Genomic DNA, 14,758 nt, shown 5'->3' with positions numbered 1-14,758 from the left:
AAATATGGTATACCCATCTGTCTGCAACTGGCTCTGGGCTTCTACATTCCCGTCTGCCATGGAATAGTCCCTGCTCTCAGCGCAGCCTTCAAAACTCAGTTTTGTTTCTGTTTTATGGAAGTACTGTAATTAGAAGATGCTACATTTCCTGTGTTAACATATTCCCCTGCAGAGTTTGACATTAGAGTGAATGTAAATGGTTTCATGAAGTGCAGGATTAGGGCTGTTTAAATAATTGTTGTAATTGAAATTATGTGTATTATTATCTCTTAAGATGTTTTAGATTAAACTAATGAAGTTCACATCTGGAGGAGCAGATATTAACCCCTTTTGTGATTCTGATCCCTTAACTAGGTAATCTGAAGCTCAGGTTTTTGGTCCAGCCCTCATAACACAACTGTTCTTAGCTTTGAAAAATACTTTGTCTTACCTCTTGCTATTTTATTCTATTAATCTCTGGATTACAGTGCTCGACTCAAAGCAAATACAGTGAAAACTAGCAGCTTGATCTGTAGAAAGTCAGCCCTGTAGTTCCTGTTAAAACCAACAGAGTATACAAGACCTGACAGAGATGCCTGTCTCACCCTGTATTTAGTTAGCGAGCAGAATAAAATATATTAGAAGGCCAAGATTTTAATTTCTGGAACATACACCATTGTGCTTCTGCATGACCACAGGCAGTGCAGAAAAAGGGCAATCCTATTCCTTGCAAAGTCTTTCCAAGGTTCTTAGCTGTTTTAGCCCTATGACCCCATTTTACCTATCTTTGACATATAATGGTGCTCAAATCTAACTTAAAAATAGGCATGGAAAAAAGGATTCCCTATAGAGGGACTGATCACTCTAATACTTACTATTTATTTACAAGGGCTAACTACTAACTCCTGTCTTTGCAACTGGCTGACATGCATCCTAAAGATGATTCTGTAAGCTGGGCAAAAACTGTGTTTCCCAAGTGAAGAGAGATACAACTCTGGGCAAACTGTTCTCCTGTGGACACGTTTCCTTAGAAGTAGCTGTGATCATCCCTGTTTGCCTGCCTCAAACTGTATACTTGTGACTTCCAAAATAACCCATGAAAAAGGTGTTTGCAACCGTCAGCCACACAGCAGACAGCACGATTGTTACACTTATTTCAAAGAAATGATCTACTAGCTCGGATATTCGCTGTGTGTTAGTTTGGTAAATAGTCATCAATATATATGCCAGTGCTTGAAGTAGTTCTGGATGATTCTGGGGCAGAATTTTCAGCTTATGATGAAAATCATAGTTTTCTCTTCTCATTGCCTTGTAGATAATTACATGCTTATCCACATTCTTGAAGCTACAATACTTTCACCTAAGCTTACTTTCTCTCTCTTCAAAGGGGAGGTCTGACTTAAGTCATTCTCAGATTTCAAAACACGTTAGTATGTGCCTTGCAGCCACAGGCAAAAGTCTCTAACTTCCTTAAAACTTTTATCCCAGCACTTGAACTCTGGACCTCCAAGAGTGCTAAGCCATCACTCAAGACCAGAGTCTCTCCTCTTGAAACACCTGGACTAGAAAAAGTTGCCAAGAGTGAAGCTGGAGTGATTCTTATTCCTCTTGTGTTCATATGCAAGTCATCCTTGGAAAGTAAACTGTGTCTACCAGTTAAACATAATATGTATGCAAACTGATGGTGACCTCAGTATGACATGTCTAAATAAACATAGTTTCTGTCTCTTTCATACTGCCAAGTCGCCCAGTTTCAAAGAGAATGACAGATTTTCTCTGTATTTCCTTTATTGTCCATCCTTGTTGTTGCACACTGAGCAGTGCACACAAACGTAGGTACACGAGCATCACCTGGGAACTTACAGTGTATGAAATGCCTTGGGATGAGAAATCAGAGGAAAGAAAGCCTGCCCTGTTCCTGTCAATAATCAATGGCAATACTTGAGCCACACCTCAGCCGAAACTTCTCTGAAGGTTGAAAGTGTTTAAATTACTTCTCTGCCACATGATCCTGTTTGTGCTCCTTTTTCTGAGTCAGAAAGGAAAATGCCAAAATCTTGAAAATCTTCAAAAATCCTGGTTCTAGCTGGGTCCAAGGTGGTGTGTTAAGAAACCTGATGGACAATTAATCTTCTCATCCATATTCCAGTTCATTTTGTGGATATACGTGGTTCATGTCAGGTGTGAAGCTGACTCACTCAGATAACTGGAAATATTACAAAATTTGTGAAAGAGTTTTTCAAAACCTGGCCAGTAGTTCTGAGTGTTCAGGGAGAGATACCTTGAAGGAGCTTGGCTTGCTGAAAGCATTGAAGACATTCTTCAAGAAAATGAATCTCCTGAAACATTCCCTCTTGCATATCCAAACACCATGGTCTTCAGACTCACTTATGACCTCTGAAAATCTTGGTCCAGTTCAGCAGCAGTTCAAACTAAGGTCACTAAACACAAGGCACTGAGAGGCGATGACCAGCGTGAAATAAAGTTGACCTCACCACGTTGCCTAGCAGGCAGTTGGCTGTCTGACAGAAAACATGTCCCACATTTGAAACAGGTGGTTCCAGTAGAAAAGCTAAGGACATAGCTGTTGTGGAAACTTTGTGTCCCTCAGTGCTGTTTTCCACATGGGTGGTGGAGGTCTGATGCCAGTGGGGATCCTTGTTTTGCTCCCTTCCAAGTTACTATATGTGTGGATGCAGAAGTGAAGAGCAAGCTCTGTTCACTTTCAAATTAGAAAAGTGCTTTTAAATTAGTGTTCATTGTTTGTTGACTTTCTCATTCTTTTCAGAATCACCTGTGGGCTCCCAGACAAACTATTTCCTCTGACTAGACCTGCTCTGGTCCTTTCTTTGTTGTGCGGTAAGTGTGTACTTTTGCTGCTTTCTAACCTTTGTGAGGTCAAAGAAAAGGAGAGCCATTTGGATACAGAACCCACCTGAGGGGACAGGTACTGATTTTCAGAGGCACAGGCAAGTCTGGGAGCTAGAGGCCATGGCATCCTGAGAGTGGAACCTCAGAGGTTTAAGGGCTCCCCGCTGCTGCCTTTGCTTCGCTGCCTGAGTCAGGAGGAGCAGTTGTTTCACAGAGGTCAATGATCCCACTGCAGCAGCAGGTTTTTGTCTCTCTGAGAGGCAGTATCTTGCAGCTACTGATGAGCTCTGGCTGTCCTGTGTAACCTCTGCTTTGGGGCTGATAACCACAGGCTAACAGAGCACCACGGAAAGGTTGTTGACCCCCATCTAGTCCACCCCTTTGCCCTGAAGGCAGTGTCAGCTACGCAACCATTCATAGATTAATAGACTTAAATGCACAGCAACACTATCATGGCTGTACAGCAGTGTGCTTACATCTGATTTTATTTATGCATGTATTTGAGGCAAAGATTAATTAAAAACCTACTAAATAATAGGACCTCCATGGTACATCGCTGTGGGTTGGCTCTTGGTGTTAAAGGTGAAAACCCATGTATGGAGAGGGGAGGGAAAACACTGCTTTGCTTGAGTGTGTTCATAATCGGAGGTTTCTTACTCCTTCTCCCCCATCAGCAGGAAACTGTGACAGCCCTAAGCCTTCAAGCTGCATATTGTATATTTCCTATTTGTATTTAGGGGTAAAAATGTTTCTTTAAACAGGCACTCTCTAACACATTGGGCTCTGAAGCCGGAGTTGGAGTAGGTTGTTGTTGCCTATAGTGGGATCGGAAGAAAGGTCTTCTTCCTAAACAGCCTGGAGATATCTCGGTCTTCATGCTGGACATAGACTGAAGTGTGATGTATTTGCTTAAGTCTGTATGCAGAGAAGTGCTTACACTTGTACTTAAATCTGGAACCATGAAGGCTTTCCAAAATCAGGGTCTCAGCGCTTTATGTACAGGACTAAGAGATACCTTTCATCATGAGGGTACCATGTTATTACAAAGCTTCAACATTAGCACAGTGGAGCCCCACCCTTGTTTAAAGCTTCCAGGCACTTCCATGATAATAATAATGATGGTAACAATAGTGTGATGGTACAGACTGGATCTGCTATATGCCCTTTCCGTTCCCATCCCCTCAAGCCAGACACAAAGGAAACTAAAACTGGATGAATCATTAAAGTGAATATGACTGCAATGGACTAATATCAGAACTCTTTTGGTTATGACTGAATTATTTGGGTCACATGTAATAATTAATAATGGAAACAGGAACATATACAGGCTATTCTGTAATTATTTTTCAGAAGATAACCAATGTCTTTCTGAAAGATGGACTCCACCTGTAGCCCTGCCCTCGCTTTTCCTGTTTGCATTTACTTTTATTGAAAACAACCTCACAAACGGGAGCTATGGATTTTCCAAGATGACTCTCATCAGGACCCATGTTTTGAACAAAAAAAGTTTATAAAGTCATTATTCTACAGACTTTAACTGGATAAAGACCCAGTTGAAATCTATAGAGAAATCCTCATAACCTACTCCTGCATAGAAACTGAAATGGAAGACAAAGCTTTTGCTTCAAAATCTGCTTAGATTTTCAGATTTTGTTTATGGCATGGGTTTCCAAAGATTAACTTTTCTCTTTCAAACTGCATTAATAGCATTAGGCCTCAATTAATCAGATTCAAAATTTGGAAACAAAGAAAGTATTTTGTCTGTATAATCACTGAGAGACCATAAACCGGGATCTTTTCTTACCAGCCTTTTTAATGATTATTTCAGACCAGAATATTTGTTTTTTTAAACGAACCACTGAAATCTAGGCTTTGAATTTTGTAAATGAACCTGCTGCCCAACGCACTTCTCAGCAAGATAAGGGCAGAATGGCATTTGCAGAAATGTTTAGCTATCTCTCTAACAATCCTGCTTGGTTGTGGGCCCCTTGGTAACAGCTTGGCAAATCTGCAAAAGGAATGCGACTATATAGTTTGTGTGTGGATTGTTGAGTCATTATAGCCTCCAAATTGCACAGCAGATCATTAATCATAGGCCAAGATAGGCAATCACTGCAGAAACCTGATGAAAAGGCTCCAGAATAATGCCTGCTAAATCATGTTTAACATGCAGACCTTGCCTGTGCAGATATGGAAAGGGGGAGGTAAGGAAAAAAATTATTCCCCTTTTAGGAAAGAAAACTTCTACTTATCTTTGATTTGCATTCAGCCCTCCCTCAATAGTCCTTAAGCCTGTTATTTAATTCATTTTGGTGCCAGGTCCCATCACAAAGAAAAAACCCCAACCAGGACCTATGCAGTCTATGACCTCCAAACCCCCTGTCTTTTCTTGTCAGTTCTATGTCATTTGTGCAGTTGAACTCCACCAATTTGAAATGCTGACCTCTTCCATAGACAACCTTATTCTCCTTGAGTGAAAGAAAGGGCCAAGGCCTACAAACCACTCAAGCGAGAGATGGCAAGAAAAGAGAAAAGTGGTTGACTCGTAAATCAATTTCCACAGCCCACCCAAAACCCACACGAACAATAACGACGGTATTTTTTAAAAGTTGTGTTGTTGTGGTTTTCTTAATTGAGCCCATTCTCTTTTAGAGAAAGTTTTGCGCAAAGTAAAATTGTTTGTTCAGGGTGGAAGATTAGACGAGATCCCACTCACAACCCACTGCACATCAGAGTATATTTATATCAGACCTCCATTCCCACCTGTCATTCCCGCAGAAAAGGATTGCAGCCTCACAAACAGGTCTTTGTGTTGGAAGAGGTGGCAATATCTAAAGCAAGACAGACATTTGGGGCATAAACACGTGCTCAGCCCATGCAGTACCAGTATGCGGGAAAAGTGATGGTACCTGGCTTTGTGCTGCACAGCCTGCCCACATGGACGTAGCTGTGCAGCTCTGTCTTTGGGCCCCTGCATCCCACACGTGTGCCTATGGCCTCTACCAAGTCCCTGGTGTGCTGTAAGTGGGGAAGGAACGTGTGCACGTGTGGATTGCACCGAACCAAGAGCACGCATTTTGCTGTAGACACATGTGAGCAAGCATCCAGGCTCCAGGCACACAAACCAGCTAGAAGCCTGCCACCACACAGTGAGGTAAATTTTTAAAGGCTCATATTTCACTCCCTGGGGGTCTGATTCTGCCTATGTTACTCTCCCGGGAAGGTTTCCTACTCCTCAGGTGGTCTCACTGCATTCAATGATTGTGTCTTTGAAGAGCAGCTGCAGAAATTGCCTGGAGCACATTGTGCCCCAGGCCGCCATCCCCAGCTAGCAGCTTTCCATTTTTCAGAGGCCTGGATCTGGCTGTGCTGTTTCTTACTGGACAGTCACAACTCTGGGTTTCAGGCTGGGATATCACTAAAGGGCATTACCCATCTTCCCAATGGGAAAGAGCACTCCTCCCCTGCTAGGTAGGTGTGTCTCAGTCCTGCTCTTCCAGGAGCATAATCCCCTGGATCTTGGGATGACTAGTTAGTCTCTGTCAGCAGAGGCAGGTCTGACCATTAGGTTGAATACAACAAATTAACCTTTTGGTTAAAGATTCCTCATTGATCAGGCTTAGCTTAAAATGCACCCAAAGCCTCAGTGCCACTTACAATGTATTTATACAAGTCCATGGCAGAAAAATGTCCCTGGGAGCAACTGAATACTATGTCACTGCCTTTGGCTCTGCATGTCATTGAAGGTGGTATCACCATGTGCTCCCCTTTTCTTATTTTTTTCCATCAACCTCTGGTATTGGCCCTTTCTGGACAACTCAAACCCTCCTTCCAGCTTCTCTTCCTTGAAATGATATGACAGTCTATTGTGATCTAAAAATCCTTGAAACCCCAAAACGAAAATACAGTGTGATGTGCTGTTATGGAGGTAAGAAAGTTACTCCACCAGAAAAGAAGCACCTACAATGGCAGACTAACTCCTCCAAGGAACGTGGCCTGTTGCACTGGATTTTCTCTAAATTGCTGTGAAAATGCTGATGGGATGAAGTCAATGGGAGGGGTTCCTCATCTGGGAGAGCAGATGCTCTGAAGGAATCTGCCTGTGGAGCCTGCTCAGTTGATGTGCCCCCATTGGGTCTGTGCCTGCTTGCAGTGGGGCTCACCAGCTCCGCGCCCTTGGGCAGAAAGGAGATTTGGAGCTCTTTATACCACTTGACCCTCCATCCAGATGACCTTCCATCATCTGGGGCCAGCTGATGCTAAGCAGTAAATTAAATTCACTGGCACACTGTCTCACTTCTCAATGGTGTTTTAGTGTGAGAGCCGGAGTCCACAGAGCAGGGCTCATTACACGCTGCTACAGCAGCTGGAGCTAAGAGGAGCGTCGAACTCATTACCTTTTACAACATGCCCACCGATGGAGCTAGGTGTGCTGTAGATGGATTTGTTGCAGGCCAGCATTTTTGTTTGGGGGTGAAGCACTGCATTAATCTGACAGGCAAGATTCCGTATCATGCAAAAGGAAGAATTCAACAAGAAACTGATGCATGTGGATAGGAATAATCCATGCTTTCACAACCTTCACCTACGAGTGTAGCAGCATCCATAGCAGTAAAGAGGACATACTCTTTCCTTCCTCATCTCTTTGCCTTGGTGAACCAAGGCTTATGGCAAGCAGTTTGCAAAGTTTCATTCTAGTTCAGTGAAATCCTTATGTGTTACCAAAGTTTTCAGCAATAATTTTTTCGGCTTTCTGAATCAGCTCTGTGTATGTCATCATCTAACCCAATGAATTAGAGATGATTTTGCTCCTGAATGTGTGAAGTAATGCACCAAAACCTGTGTTTGACGATGCTTATGCATAGTTTGACTATTCTAGCACACACTTCCATGCAAATCTAACCTTGCAGCACCATTTTGTTTGAAGTGCAGTGCACCATATTTCAATAATCAATGTGCATTTACCTAATTCGCCATACTCCAGGGAAAAAATGTGGCATGCCTGTAAGGGAGAGAAAATGGCAAAACTGGGGAAGAAAACTAGCTGTGCCCAGGTTTCCTGCCTAGATAATACATATCTGAATCTTTCCATTAGTATCTAGATCTTTTGAGAGAAAGAACCTCAGATGTATAATGATGGTGGAGTCAGAAGAACAGGGTCTGCAGAGTCCCTTGCTGGCTACTGTCCATACAGTACAGCAATGGACAGCTGTCCTGGCAGATTCAAGAATAAACCTGTCTTCCTGGGAGCTTCGTTGTTTAAGATCTTGAAGAATAAGAGCCTGTTTCTGAACTTCTGAGCTCATTAGTACCTAGTGGTTATGGTCACTGCATTACCGATGGTGTGCAATGTCTCCGCTAGAGGATACAGAATAGTTTACAGAGCTAGGAGGAGGCAGACACAAGGAAATGCACTGACATTGTAAACCTTGCCCTTTCAGTGCCCCTCGATTCACATTTCACACGTCCCTGTTAGAAGTAGGCTGCTGTATGGTAGGTGGGAACCTTACACAGGTTCATCACTGAAGTAGCCAATTTTAATTTCCTGTTTTCTTAGATAGGGAGATGGCAAGGATATGTGCGTGTTGTCTCAATTACAGCAGCAGCAGCTAGCAGGCATGCATTTAACAGTGGTGTTAATAAGGCACATGCTCCTGGTTGTGTCTCACAGAAGTAGTTGTGCAGCCTTGCTTCTTTTCATGCTGTGGTGGCATCTGGCACAGCTAGATCCTTGTTTGGGTTATTTAATTGCTTCTTTGCCTGCCTTATGCAAACTACATTTGACGGGAGCTTGTGGGCACTTGGACCCATGACTGCACTGCATTTGGTAAGCACTCTGCTCTGTCCTGTAGGCAGTATTTCACATAGTCACCCAGTGACTTTATTCAATTCGCTGGTCTCCAAAGTTATTGTTACTCTGTATCATTTACCAATACAATTTTCACAAACAAAATTAGTCATTGCAATGTAGGTGTATGGAGGCCACCCCACTCTTGAAGGATTCATTAAAATTCTCATAATAGTCTCCTTGTCAGGACTCTTGCCTGCTGTCTGGGAAGTATTTCAACAAGTCTGTCCTACTGTTATGTTAATTAAACATTGTTCTATTTATAAATGCTCTGTTGGTCAGTAGCAGTTCCCCACACAGAGAGCAAGGAGTAGTGGTAACTAAAAGTGATGTGCCAAGATGATGGGATTTGGCCATAAAGAGAAGCCAAGGGACAGCCCAGACTGAGTGGAGTGCCCCTTGTGGACCTGTCATTGTCCTCATCTCCTGCTACTGTGGCTGCAGTGGTCTCCTGACAAGAAACTTAGGAGCAGGGGAGGAGGGAAGCAGGTTTGCTCACTGCTTCTGCCAGCGGCTATTTTATTTCTGTTTGTCTGTACATCATAATCTTTTCATGGTGATTGCCACAGGGTGTTGTAGAAGGTGAAAATATATCTGGGTTCAGAAAGAGACCAGGTAGGTGAATGGATGATAAAGCCATCATCCTCCTGTACGTGTCTCACACTCCCACCAGCCTCATCTACAAGCCACTTGCACCAACACATCTCTCTTCTGATGTATGAGTGAACACGAGGGGAGGGAGCCGCAGGAGCCCCGGCATGCTGCTTGCTGCTACAGCATCATGTCCTGGGGCTGGCACTGCCTGGGTCTTGGGGGTGTCTGGTGTCTGACCAGCATTGTTCTTTCTATATGCTCCCATTCGCTCATGAGCAAGGCTGGTCCTGCACAGCAGTACATGGCACAGCTGCTTGGTAGGGAGCCTCTCCCTTTCATTAGTACCGTGACTTTCTGCCATTGCACCCAGTACCCCATCCTGTGGTACTGCAGGCCCATATCATCCCCCTTTCTGCACAGCTGGGAGAAATTGCCAGCGTTTTTACCCATCTCCTACAGGCTTGCTCACCTCAGAGGCAGGAGAAGTTGGCCACCATCCTCACCAGCAGGTCCCTAAGAGGCAGAGCAAAAACCTTTGGTGAAGACTAGGGGAATCTGGGATTCAGATGGGTAGTATTTGCAACAAGATGCTTCTGAATGTTATGTCTGTGCTTCCTCCTCAGTTTGCAGGTGTCCTTTCACCCCACACTTGTTCTTGATATACCATGCTGGTGAGGGATGTGAGGCTACCTGCATGAAGAGGTATACAAATGGTACTTACCCTGAAAGATGGCTCAAAGTGTGACTCTTGAGCTGCCGCAGCCCCAGATGTAAGAAACAGGAGGCCAAAGAGGTGGAGGAGAAGGCAGCAAATATTTGAAAGCAGAAAGTATAAAGTGCTGTCAGGCTTTTCAGGCTCATCCATGGACATAAATCTGTTTAAAACCTTACCTGGCTGCTTAATTCCAACTTCAAATCATCGAGCATGCAAAATCTGTGAGGACCACATGAAACATGGGATTTCATCTGAGTGGCAACACAGCCAGTGAGAGATGGAAGAGATACAGTTGTGTATCTGTAAGTGTCCTTGCTAGATCAGGGTTCAGAGCCGGGCAAACTAACACAATCTGCATTACAGTAGCTTAAAATGTGGTTTGCTCTGACAGTTAAAACAGGGTGAAGCAAAGTGTGTCCTACTGCCTGTTCTTCAGCCTTTTGGATCAGCAGCTCCAAATGCAGTTTGTAATGGTGTAGAAGAATATACACAGACATTGCTTAGAAGCTTGAAGTAAAAGTCTCAGGTCTTTGAAGAACATCCTTCATCTGAAAGGTCCAAAGGGTTGGTTATTAATTACCAGTGACCCTTTGCTTGTAGACCAACAGCCTGATATTATCCCATTTATTGTCTTAAAGCCATTGCAGTCCCACAGTGACACAGTAGTGCATGTAGGAGGGACTGTAGGTTTGGAGTCAACTGGTTATACCAGCGGTTCTCAAACATTTTAACCAGGGGGCCGGCGCACAGATGCAGTGGCAGGCAGCCATCTGCGGCTGCTTGGTTTCCCCCCCAACCCCCGGCAGGGGGGGGTGGGGGGGTTCTGTAAATACTGGGGGCCAGATTGAAGACCCTGGGGGGCCGTATCCAGCCCGCGGGCCATAGTTTGAGGACCCCTGGGTTATACCATCGTTTGCTGGCGTACCCTCAGAGATGCAAAGCAAAGGTCTCCAGTACAGTGAGGCATTTAGGCATGTGCTTACCTGTAACCAACACTAAAGCAGGCAGGCTGGCCTCCTGCCTTGTTGAGGGAAACTCTCTGCCACCCTCTTGCAGGCCCTTGGCAAAGAAGGGTGGGGAACTTCTCTGCGCTATTGCCTGGGCCGTGTTTGTCCTGGATGTGATACAGGACTTTGCTCTCCCGTGCTGTCAGTCGGGCACCTTTCAGGAGCCCTGTGTTCCCTTCTCTGAGTGCACATGTGAATTGTTGTTTACTCAATAACAAATCAAACAAATTCCCCCTCCTATTTAAATTAACCATAGTGATAAAAGAAGGCTGATTTCCAGTATTATTAGCACTGAGGGCTGATTTCCAGTGTTATTAACACCGATTAATGTCTTCCCTTCACTTGACTGTCTTTATTTCACATACAGGTGGCTTTTTTTTCTTTTCTTCTTCTTTTTTTTTTTTTTTTTTCATTTAGAAATGTCATCGCCACTTAATTAACAATGTGTTGTTACCTGAAAGTAAAAGCAAGCCTATCTTATGCCATATGGCAGGGTTTTAATCTGCACTGTCACGGTATAATCCTGTCGAAATGGCTTCCCTTTTCAGTCAAAACTGCATTTCACACTTTACTAATATGGGGCTTTTCCTTTCCTGTTCCAGAGTAATATAGCCCTGCCAGTGCAGCAAGTGCAAATTAAAATCGCTCACAGCTCCAACCAGCAGCAGGAGGGGAGACCAAGCAAGAGAGTGGTGTGTCTGGGGGAAGGGAGGAGGAGACCCCATCCCAAAAGGGGAACATGTGCTCTTTCTGTGATCTGCTTCTGTGAAATTGGACCAAATGAGTTTGGGCTCCATTTCAGAAGACAATTCCACCCCTACTGAAAAGGTCTGGACTACACCACTGGGGCTGGTTATAGGGGTCTGTGTGATTTTTACCTTTCCTTCCCCAGTGCTATTGAGAGTTTCTAAAAGCAGAAAGCAAGAAAGCAACGTCTTGCTGCAAAGTAGGAGTGACCTGCAGAAAACTTGGACAACTTGACTGCTGCTGTTGTTTACAGGGTCTAAGAGCGGGTTGAAACACAAGGCCTGGTGGGTGACATTTACAAAGGAATTTTGCTCCCAGGCAGCTTCCAAGTAACATATAGGACAACATACAGATGTTTGCTCTGATGTTTTAAGGGGAGTGAAGCTTTTCTGGGAAAAAGACACAACAAACACTTTCTGGGGTGGTGGGTAAAGAACACAAACAAGATTGAATCCTGTTCACAATGGGATGAAAAGAAACATAGATTGTCTGTCCACCAGAAAAATAAGGCAGACTATTAATATACGCTGGCTTTTCCCACAGCACTTTGCACAAGAGCAGAGTCTGGGTCAGCAGCCCCCTCTGTTTGGCCAGCTTTCTCATGTTCTCCCAATGTTGCATATCCCCAGGGACCTGTGAGGACCTGCTTATGGTCCCTGTTTAGTCTTTGTGGATCTCAGGCTAAAATAGATTGAGACAGGACCAAATCATAGCCAGCAATGAATCTAGCTTGCTAATGCCTTGTCACCAAAAAAAAGCAGCTTTCCTTTAGTTGCCTGCCTCTGCATTTTTACCTAACTTTTCCCTCTGCCATTAGTATAGTAAGTACCAGCTAGCCAGATAGAGGGAGGAAAGGGACCTCATGAAACTTCTCCCCTCTCCTACTGAGGAGGGACCAGGACAAAAGTGTCAGAGTCAATGAACGTACCAGCTCTCAGTAGGGCTCTTCCTTTGCTTACATCCTTCTGGGAACACATCTGGCTCCAAAACTGCAGGAAACACCTGCCCTTTCAGAAGGGGGCCAGCAAGCATCATATTGCCTGGATGCACTGTGCTGCTACAGAGTGTGCATGGGATGGAGAGCTGGGGCTCCTGTCCCCAAGGTCAGAGCTTCTTCCCCACAGGATACATAGGAATTACACAGCGCTCTAACCATGAGCAAAGTATGACTTATCTTTCTTTCACACATCATCTGAGCTGTGTCGCTGTGTCCCTTTACTGATATAACCCCCTAGAACACCTCAGATGAGATTTGGAGATACTCCTTTTCTTCAGTCACTTCGTATTTTGCTGGATTTTCATTTTTTCAACCCACACGTGAATACTACAATTCACAGCAGTACTTTCCCCTGCTTCTCACCCCCATTCCCATCCCCCAGCCCTGACAAAAGGCTGGCTGTAGAAGTTGCACAGTACTGATCTGGCCTTTATCACATATTGACATATACATATATTTGCAATGGGACAATGAAGGCAACAAGGGGAGAGAGAAAAAAAAGAATTTAAGTGATGGTCTGAAGTTTTTCATACAGTAAGAGAAGGAGCAGATCTCTCTTGTAATTTAAATGCTTCAGAAAAATCCATGCTTTGGCGAGGAAAGTCAAAGCCTAGATGTTCAATTACAGGCAGGGAAAGGGAGGCTTTAAGTAATTTGGTGTCCTTGTCAATAGGTATTTCACCCCGGAAAAGGACATGAGCAAGTGGGTAGTGAGTCTGGGTAGTTAAAGCTGTACCTTTGAAATATGTTTTCCTAACAAAATCTAAGGGGTGAGATAGCTCTGGTGCTATACATGAGCACAGCTCTCTGACACGAGGTGCTTCAGCTCAGCTGTGGGTCAGCCACACTGGATGTCCACATGGCCACAGGCATGGAAACTTAGAAGCGGGACTCTAGAGGGAGCAGAAAGCAAAAAGTGGTAAGAGCTCTGCCATGCTGCTGTTTCACCAGGCACCTCATGTGTGCTTTGCGGGACTGATGCAGGAAAGTGTTGAAGATGCAGAGACAATGTGAGTGCACCTGATGGTCCTGAGAGAAAATATCGTTCTGGAGCACGAAACAGGAGTGAATATAAAGAGAGAAAATCCAGCTGCAGGTCCTTTCCCCTTCTTTTTCCAGCTTTTGGATGAACTGCCAAGCTGAGAGGGACTGTTAAGTGCCTGGGCTTGTCCATTTGTCTCTCTCTCTCTCTCTCTCTCTCCCCCCGCCCCCCACCCCCTCACCCCCCGCTTCTCTGTCCCTACCCCCCTCCCTCTCCCCTCCCGCAGCTCCGGAGGGTGGAGGTGCGATTCGCTATGCCAGTTTTTTATTTCCAGCACGCTTGACAGGCTGGGCGAGGAAGGCGTTAATGTTTTCTGACAGGCCCCCTCTAATTGTTGGAGCTTTTCTTCTCTGCCTTTTCTGTGAAATTCTGACTTAGGCGAGCAGCATAACAAAATGCTCTGGCATTGAAATGTGCGCTTGCACTACACTGGGCTCGGGGAAACAGCATTATTCATGAAGATTTTCAGCTGGTTTTGTCTTTTAACTAACCTTTGAGTTTGATCAGAGGCTAGCCGGGCTCCCTTTCTCAAAAGGCGGTCTTGGCAACCCGACAATGGAGCCAAACTGTTTTCCCTGTTAAAGAGATAACTATGCCGTTGAGTTGGTACATGGGGGAAATTAATCTTCAGCCGCATACAAATGATAGCTTTACCTCGGTCTGCAATCGCCTGCATGGGATTATTAACAGGACGAGGGTAAGGAGCAGGAGAAATTCAGTCTGGGGCAGGCAACTTTATAAAAAAAAAAAAAAACCAACCACAAAAAAAAACCCCAACCCAACCCCAAACCCATCATCCCTTTTGATTGCATAAAGCCTGCGATTGATTCCTCACCACTTGCCTTTTGCAGCAGGAATTAGCCCTGCATTGTGCGGGCTGACACGCTAAAAGCGAACTCGCTTGGGAGCAAGAAGTTGCAGTGCGCCGGGCCGGGCCGGGCTGGCGGCCGGGGGTGGT

This window comes from Falco naumanni, chromosome 5 (assembly GCF_017639655.2).
Source record: "Falco naumanni isolate bFalNau1 chromosome 5, bFalNau1.pat, whole genome shotgun sequence".
NCBI lineage: Eukaryota > Metazoa > Chordata > Aves > Falconiformes > Falconidae > Falco > Falco naumanni.
Note: the sequence above shows the minus strand (reverse complement) of the source record.